This window comes from Nannobrachium achirus (assembly GCF_963921795.1).
Source record: "Nannobrachium achirus genome assembly, chromosome: 4".
Taxonomy (NCBI): Eukaryota; Metazoa; Chordata; class Actinopteri; order Myctophiformes; family Myctophidae; genus Nannobrachium; species Nannobrachium achirus.
The window spans coordinates 67,211,161-67,220,605 of NC_137813.1; the positions used below are offsets into that span (position 1 = coordinate 67,211,161).

Here is a 9,445-nt window from a genome sequence, read left to right on the forward strand (position 1 = left end):
CTTGAAATTTCAAGATGGCGGGCATTTTTCAAGATGGCCACCACTGTAGTGAAGCAATTAAGTGATATAAGGGTTTATTTGGTGATACAAGCATGAAAATTTACATGAGCAGTCTCTGTGGGTCACTTGACAATAAGCCACCCACAGCCACTTGAATTTTCAAGATGGCGGCCGTTTTTCAAGATTGCCACCACCCAAATGGAGCATTAAGCAATAGAATTGTTTAGTTAGTGACACAAGTACGCAAATTGATATGAGCAGTCTTTATGACAAGAAATCACTTCCAGCCACTTGAAATTTCTATTTTCAAGATGGCCCCCTGGATCCTCAAAAGGTACATTTTCTCATATAAATGTATGTATTTTTCATTAAGGACGATTTGGTGTCATTCCATTTTAGATTATGTTAAAGAACAACTTTTAACACATCAAAATACAACTGTGTGGATCATAGATAGATTAGAAAAGAGTGATTATCTGCACTACCAGGACACGCTGGTGATATATCACTGCTGTTAAACTCAGAATGGGGTTCAATGTCAGCTAATTGAAAGTTAGTATCCCAAATGCTGTCTAATTACCCCAAAACAGTTAGATAGCTGCACCTGAATTGACAGGTTGTGCCAGCACGGGAGAGCCGAGCCAAGGTTAAACAGTATTTAAATGGCATTGGAAGAACGATTGGACCAAGTGTAGGGTTAAGGCATGAACTTAGTTGTATATCCCATACATCAAAGTGCTTGGTAAAATGTGGTTCAAGGATAAACCCTTGGCCTCTGCCTAAGACATGACAGAAGCCATCATAACAGTTGAGAAAACTAACTGGGACAGATGTTTCATTTGTCAGCAGGTCACAGAGGAAAAACAATTCAGCAGAGAGCACGATCATATATTGGTTATGATACCATTGCAAGAAATGTTCCATTATTTCAGAACAAAAAAACATTGCATGGATGCACCTCAGTGATGTAGCCCAAGCTCATCAGGATTTCGGGTCTCGCAACATCATGCCCCTAACTTGGTTGACCCAGCCGGGGTTGATTAAGTCCCGATTTATGTCCCGGTAGCTACCCACCATCAGTCCCATTAGAGAAAGACAGGACCATTCACTCCACCGCTCTGGAACTACTCGGCCGAGACTGGGAGAGGAAAATCTGGTGCATGCATGGAGAGACTAGGCTTTGTGGATTGACTCCTGTCTGGGCCCCTCCTATGTCTCACCAGGTCCAGGACCTGTGCGTTGCACCAGACTCCAGCCCCAGACATTTCACTCAGGAGTGGTGGATTTTGAGACACAATGGTAGTGCAGGCTCCACCTGGCCCAATGGTGGTGATGCATGCAGGCTCCGCTTGTGGCTTGAATGGCCCTCCTAAAGGCCTCACAGTGGGTTTTGTTGGGCTTCGTCCTCATGGAAGACACAAGCTGGGGCACTAACCCAACCTGCTCCCGGATGTCGTCTACATTCCGGCTGTCACCCGTCTCTCTGGTGGTCACCAGACTATTCCTGGTTGTCATGTAGTCTATTCTATGAGTCACTATAAATAAGATCAATGCTCTGCCTATCTTACTTAGTCCAACCCGACTAGATGAAGGTGATGGTATAGAAAGCACATTGACAAGACACATGGCAAAATATCATTCAAGCTGTAAACAACACAGAGCTGGAAAGGGCCCAAAAGAGAGCATCTACTGCTGCTGAAGACACCAAAGATATCATGTCAAGAGGCCAAGGAGATCCCAGCCCTCAAAAGCTTTGTGCTTTATCTGTGAAGATGACAGTGCAACGTCCCCCTTACAGGACGCAATGACAATGAAACTTAATGAAAGGGTTAATGAATGTGCCAGGAATCTAAGTGACAAGAAGCTCCTTGCAAAGCTTATCATTGCGTCCTATATAGGGGACGTTACATTCTCATCTTCACAGATAAAGCACAAAGCTTTTGAGTGCTGGGATCTTCTTGGCCTCTTAATATGGATATATTTGGTATCTTCTGTGTCTTCAGCAGCAGTAGTTTATCCTTTTACCACCTTTTACCAAGTACTTTGATGTATGGGATACAACTAAGTTCATGCCGTAAACCTACACTTAGTCCGATCGTTCATCCAATGCCATTTAAATCCTGTGTGATCTGTACACCATCCGGTGTGTGCCCTGGTAGTGCAGATATTGACTATTTTCTAATCTATCTATGATCAGCACAGTTGTATATTCATGTGTTGAAAGTGGTTCTTTAGCGTAATCTAAAATAAAAATTTCCTTAATGAAAAATACATACATTTCTATGAGAAAAGGGATCTTTTTAGGATCCAGTGGGACGCCATCTTGAAAATAGAAATTTCAAGTGGCTGGAAGTGATTTTTTGTCAGAGACTGATCATAACAATTAGCATGCTTGTGTCACTAACTAAACAATTATATTGCCTAATGCTCCATTTAGGTGGTGACAATCTTAAAAAATGTCCGCCATCTTGAAATTTAAAGTGACTGTGGGCATGTTCTTGTCAAATGAGCCTTTGAGACAGCTCATGGCAATTTTCATGCTTGTATCACCAAATAAACGATTATATCACTTCAGTGCTCCCTAAGGTGGTGGCCATCTTGAAAAATGGCCGCCATCTTGAAATTTCAAATGGCTGTGGGTTGCTTATTGTCAAGTGACCCACAGAGACTGTTCATGCCAATTTTCATGCTTGCATCATCAAATAAACCCTTATATCACTTAATTGCTTCACTACGGTGGTGTCCATCTTGAAAAATGGCCGCCATCTTGAAATTTCAATTGCCTCGGACAATTTTCTTGTCAAGTGATCCATGGAGACTGTCCATGCCAATTTTCACGCTTTTATCATGAACTGAAAGATTCTGGTGAAAAAAAGCAGTTAGCCGCTCCGCTATTATAGCCTGCAACAGGGATTACAATGACCAAATAAATGTGTGTTCTTTGTTCACATGTTATTTTTGGTTTTGTGTGAAACGCAAAACCCAATATGAGCTGCCGAAATTGCCCTGAAAGCCACGTGATCATGGTGCGCTCAATTCACATCCTTTGCCACGCCGACGGCACCTCGTCCAACGAAAGTGCTGCGAGCCTAGCTCCGCCTTCTGTTTTCGAGTGCTGCTTTTTCCCCGCGAGTTGCTTTTTAAGCAGCCCCTCCTATTTTGGTTTATAGTCGTTAAAAGAGAAGAACCACCGAAGAAGAAGAATAGTTGTTGAAGTGAAGCAGAAGAAGAAGAAGCCTCTTAAAACATATTATAAGCTACTGTAGCCTATTGGCTATACATTGACTGGGCTATTTATTTATTTATTTTTCCGTGACCGGGGTTTACAGTTGTCCTGCATTCATCATCATTTGTGATTTGAGATTAGAATGAGGATTTCTTTGGACGACAGAAACATTGACAGACAGGAATTGTCTTTGTTCCCATAATTATCATCATTTTGTCTTGTTGTATACATGAAAAGTCTAAATCAAGGATAGAGTGAGTAATGGTGTCTGTATGTTTTGTATTACCAGTTGCTTTTTGTTTATCTGGCAGAACGTCTAGGATAGCGTGAGTAATGGTGTCTGTATTTTTTGTATTACCAGCTGCTTTTTGTTAATCTTGCAGAACATTTTATTTATATAACTTACATTACAGTCGGCCTACTGTACTTTCAACGTAGGCTATTGGCCTTTTTGAAATGTTTCAATGTTTGTATGATTCAATGTTTGACAGAGAAGAGGTGATCAAACACAAGTGAAGTGAGAGAGAGAGAGAAAAGAGAAAAAAAGAGCACTGGCAGCGCATCACAAGGTGCGCAAACCCGACACTTGATTAACAGCCTAGATCAGGGTTCCCCAATAGGCGGCCTGCGGGCCATTTGCGGCCCGCGGGGGGCTACTGTCTGGCCCCCACCAACCCCAGTAATAATGGTGGTATAAGAGCAGCAACAACACTAGTATATTGTTGTTGTCGGGTGGAAACCTCGTATCTCCAAATTTGTACAAGTTCTTTCGCAAAGAAAAGCCCTGCTTCATCATGCAAGGCCGTCACACAAAAGTAGTGAAAACAGCAGATCTACAAGCACACAACGCCTCGCACCGCGAGGCGTTGTGTGCTTGTAGATCGGCTGTTTCACTAGTTTAAATCATTTTTAAATGATATGCAAAACAAACGGTTTTGGACATACAAGATTTTCACCCGACAACAACAATATCTGAACTGTCACTGGAGTAGCAGGAACGCCACCGTCACATAATTCGGCCCTTGGGGAAAACTAATTGAGGAACTCTGGCCTAGATGAATTAGCCTACATGTGACAAAATAAACCAAAACTCCCAAATAATGAGTATTAAATATCCAGCAAGCCACAGGAATGAATTAGCCTACTGGAAATCCATGTAAGCTGAGAGAGAGAGAGGGAAAGAGACCTCACCTAGCTCTGCGACATGACACCCTCATGATGACGGACAATTAATACATATAATCCTTATGCAAAAAAGAAAAAAAAAAAAAAAACATCAGTGTTATGTTGTAAAACAGTCAAATAACTACAAATGCAAAATTTAACAAAATGGTCACTTTAACAAGGTATTATAATTATATTCTCCACACTTGTATTCTCCCCATCTTGACAAAATTGTATATTCCCAGGTTCCACAGGTCAGTTGCACAGGTGCAATGCATTATTGTTAATTGTGGTACGTTTACTAACATGTCAAGTTTAGCTGCACTTGAACAACCGTTCCAAGCTGCCATATCCAGCCCAAGAAAGAAACCCGGGGAAAACAAGATTTTTTTCACGTGAGGACTCCCATCTTTGCCATACCCTAGCTTTTGCTAACTGACGCCACTGCCTGTGTCTGTGAAATGGATTCAGAGGGCCTCCAGCCCCGCCCCCCACAGTACCCTGTTCAGGGGTCCAGTTGTCCGGATTTAACATGAAGCAAACTCTGAACTAAAAGTTCCTATGTTTGGCTGCTAGTTGTGCTGTTCTGGTACCAAAAGCAGAATGTTCTCCATAGGATTCCATTCATTTTCCCCAAACTTTTACATTTGATTTTCTTACCTTAATAAACATTGTCATAAATAAAAATAAAGAATTGAAAATAATAACAGTGTGTGTGTGTGTGTGTGTGTGTGTGTGTGTGTGTGTGTGTGTGTGTGTGCGTGTGTGAGATGTTTATTATTGTTCAGTACTTCTGGTCAAATAAACATCAACTCAATCAAGTGATTGTTTTGCTGCCAGCGGTGACTTGAGGCCTGGAGTCTGTGTTGGGAAAGCGGATGCATCTGAGGCAGCAGGAAACACAGAGAGAGAGAGAGAGAGAGAGAGAGAGAGAGAGAGAGAGAGAGAGAGAGAGAGAGAGAGAGAGAGAGAGAGAGCAGGCTGCTCTCATACTGGATGGGGGAGGGAGACGTTTCAGCAAAAACAGGCAAACAATCGAGCAAAGATTCGACAACAGGCAACGCACCACCAACCATTCACACAATTACACAACCTACAACACAAAAACAGCTACACAACGCCAAGACAACCTCATAGTCCTAAAATCATACTGTGTATCTTTTTCCAGTTGAACAAACGTTATGTAACACACTGTAGCAATGGAATTAAGTTGCTGAAAGCCCAACGCAACACACTGTTCAGTTGGAAGCTGATTCAAAAGTCTTATTGTGACATGGTTAAGGTTAAAGTTAACAACTTAAACCATGGCCTGTATGGTTGTCTAGTCCGTTTCGCTCTACTTTAAATATCATTGCTGAAAAGGTTTTCTCCAGAACACGGATGCTAGGGTTTAAACCCACTGAGTGCTAATAGGCCTGTCACAATTATTACATAATCATTTAATGCAATTGTTTGAGGTAATCGCAATTATTTTTGCATCGTCATAATCATTTCATTTCCATGCAGATCGGCTATTTCCACATTAAAGAATAATGTTATTATACCAGTCATTCCTTTGTATATTTAGGTTATTTGTCATATCTGCCCTGTGCAACTTCAAAGCCAAACAGAAATGTAATTTCAATTCATATGCTCCAGTGTTCAACGACAAAAACACAATTCAATTTTTAATCACAATTATTTGTGACAATTAATCGTCCGGTAAAATCGTGGAAGCCCTACTGAGTGCACCACTTTTTACTGACTTTTATGTAATATTTGACCAGGAGGTCATGCCTGTACTTTGAGTCAAGTGGGCTTGTGTGTACTGATCATTAAACATTATGTTTCCCTATATATAGTACCAAGGCAGATAGCTGCATACTTTCACTTTTGGTTGTGACGAGGTCACAGAGGTTGTTTGAAACAACCCCTGTGACCCTGTAATGCTCCCCCCTAATCCTAACCCTAACCTCAGTAAAACTATGCCTAAACCTAACCCTAATCCTAACCCTAACCTCAGTAAAAACTATTCCTAGTTTCCCGAAGGTCTCAATCTTACTGAATCTCAAAAAAAAAAACTGTGACATATACATTGCATCCTCGTATAATAACAAAACAAAATAAGCAAATAAAAAGACAGTAGGCTAATGAGGGAATACAAATAAATCAAGGCACAAGGTATCCACAACTTATACACATCATCAACCACAAGAAACGCTGTTGTTACTGCTGTTGTTGTTGATGTGTATAAGTTGCAGATATTTGTGTGTATTTAATGACTATTACATACACTGCTACAATGTCTGAGGAGCCAAACTAAAAATACATTTCACTCTCATGCACAAGCTCAGCTCTTCGGTAACAATAACAACCTCCTTGAACCTGGCAGCTGTGGGAAGTCTCCCTCTTCTGCAGGCTCGTTTGACCACCTTTCTGCAGCGACTATAAGCAGTCTTTGAAACATCCTACATTTGACAATAGAACTGTCGGCCTGGAAAGTTGTGTGGCATCATTTGAAAATGTAGGCTAGACAGATAGACACTGCATCTTCATATGATTTAGGCCTGAACACATTATGACGCAATATTTTATGCTTTAAATATTAAAAAAAATAGCAGATATACAAGCTCACAGCGCAGCACCGAGTGCCGCGCTGCGAGCTTGTAGATCTGCTATTTTTTGAAAAATCGTGAAAATTTGAATTTTGACCCGATTCTATATGTGTCTTTTGAATCCTTCTAAGATTTTTGGAAAAAACCTAGGTTTCTATATCATCAATCTGGCCAGCCATCGTCAAAGAAAAGATCCTTTTCACTTCAACTGGAGCTCAGTTAGTCTGTTCTTGAGAGACTACTATGTCAGTGGTGCTCAAACCTTTTCATGTGAAGGACCCCCAAAATGATATTTATTTGGCCACGGACCCCCATTTCAAAATATCTAGTTCCAGGGACCACCCAGAAGCAAAATTTGAGTTACAAACGTTCGCTTTGAAAATACATATATTTAAAGATTTGCAAACATTTTTTTTCAAAAATAGCAGATCTACAAGCTCGCAGCGCGGCACTCGGTGCCGCGCTGTGAGCTTGTATATCTGATATTTTTCACTGGTTAAAGCATTCAATAATTCTAGGCCTAAATGGGTTAAAAACAAATCAAAATAAGAAGAAGAGTAACAGACTCAGAAGAGTAACAGACTCAGAAGAGTGACAGACTCAGAAGAGTGACAAAGAAGAGGATTTAAACCCACTGAGCAGTGGGTAACATTTACTTAAACTGGAGTATTTCCAATTTCCAATACTTTTACTCCACTACAGCTCAGATCCAAATACTGTACTTTTACTCCACTACATTAATTTGAAAACGTTGGTTACTAGTTACTTTGTAGATGTAAATCGTAATATATAAAACATACATAAACCACTTTAGCCCTATGTTATACCTATAGGCAATTTGAAAAAAGCCAATCAATCATGTTTTAAAACATTTTGTACTTTTACGTTTAGTACTTTAAGTACATTTTGATGCCAATACTTTTGTACTTTTACCCAAGTACATTTTTTTATTCTGGACTTTTACTTGTAACAGAGTATTTCTATATTGCAGTATTGATACTTAAGTAAAACATTTTAGTAGCCTACTTCTTCCACCACTGCTACTGAGTGCACCACTTTTTACTGACTTTATGTAATATTTGACCAGCCAGGAGGTTCATGCCTGTACTCTGACTCAAGTGGGCTTGTGTGTACTGATCATTAAACATGATGTTGTGACATGTGTTACCCTATAGTACCAAGGCTGCATACTTTCACTTTTGGTTGTGACGGGGTCACGGGGTATGTTTGAAACATCCCCTGTGACCCTGTAATGCTGTTGTTTCTGGGAGCCCATTGTTGCTGCTGTTGTTGTTGTTGTTGTTGTTGTTGATGCGTATAAGTTGCGGATATTTGTGTGTCTTTAATGACTATTACAATGTCTGAGGAGCCAAACTAAAACTACATTTCAATCTCATGCACAAGCTCAGCTCTACTGTAACAATAACGACCTCCTTGAACCTTGCAGCTGTGGGAAGTCGTTTGTTTGACCACCTTTCTGCAGCGACTATAAGCAGTCTTTGAAACGCCCTACATTTGACAATAGAACTGTCATCATCGGCCTGGAAATTTGTGTGGCATCCTTTGAAAAGCTCTCTATTCATTTTTGACATTTAGACACATTTCCCATTTCAAATACTTTTACTTCTACTCCACTACAGCTCCAGATCCAAAATGACTGTTCCTTTACTCCACTACATTTATTTGAAAACTTTAGTTACTAGTTACTTTGCAGATATAAATCATACTATCCCTGTGTTATGTTATGTTATACCTATAGGCTATTTGAAAATAGCCAATCTACAAACATTTTTAAATTTTACTTTTAGTACATTAAGGGCGGCTTGCACCAACACGGTTTAAGCCTTAAACTAGTTTAAATCAAGGTTTATCTTTTAATCAGCTTGCACCAAACCTTAAATCTAGTTTTCATTAATCAGGGTTAGTTTTAAATCATCCTTTTAATCTTGGTTTGAATTTTCACTGTAAACCTGGATTACTGTTAATCCTGTTGCACCACTACTCTAAACTTTGATTTAAACATCAGTAAGGGAATAATTTTAAACCTGCTGTAGAGGTGGTTTAAATGCAAACATGCCATTGACATGAATGGGGGTCCCCCTCCTGTGAGGGAAGCCCCACAGCAAGTAAACTGCAGACAGCGTTTCACAGCTGAAAACAAACATCTCATCACATCCTTGTAGTACTGTACATCGGCTATTTTAATGAGCGAACATTTAAATATTTACAGGGACATACAGACATTTGTCATGGAAGCTTGTGGACTTCCCAAGCAACATGGAGACGTTTTAATTTTCGAAATCGCTTCATAATCGACTCAAATGTGAATGTGATCAAAACTGTGGTCTTTTCTTGCTTCTAGCCGCGCATCGCATCGCATCGCCGCGCCGCACCGCACTGTAGCGTCCGAGCGTCACCGTCGTATGACGGGGAGCGTTATATTTTTGTTTTGTTTTGTTTT

The 9,445-nt window shown here is 40.3% G+C and overlaps 1 pseudogene across 1 annotated transcript in view; it reads right to left on the reverse strand.

The window, feature by feature from the left end:
- LOC308283753 (class I histocompatibility antigen, F10 alpha chain-like) overlaps nucleotides 1–9,445 on the reverse strand; it is a 313,784-nt pseudogene that overhangs the window by 211,364 nt on the left and 92,975 nt on the right. The gene's annotated exons all lie outside the window — the stretch shown is intronic.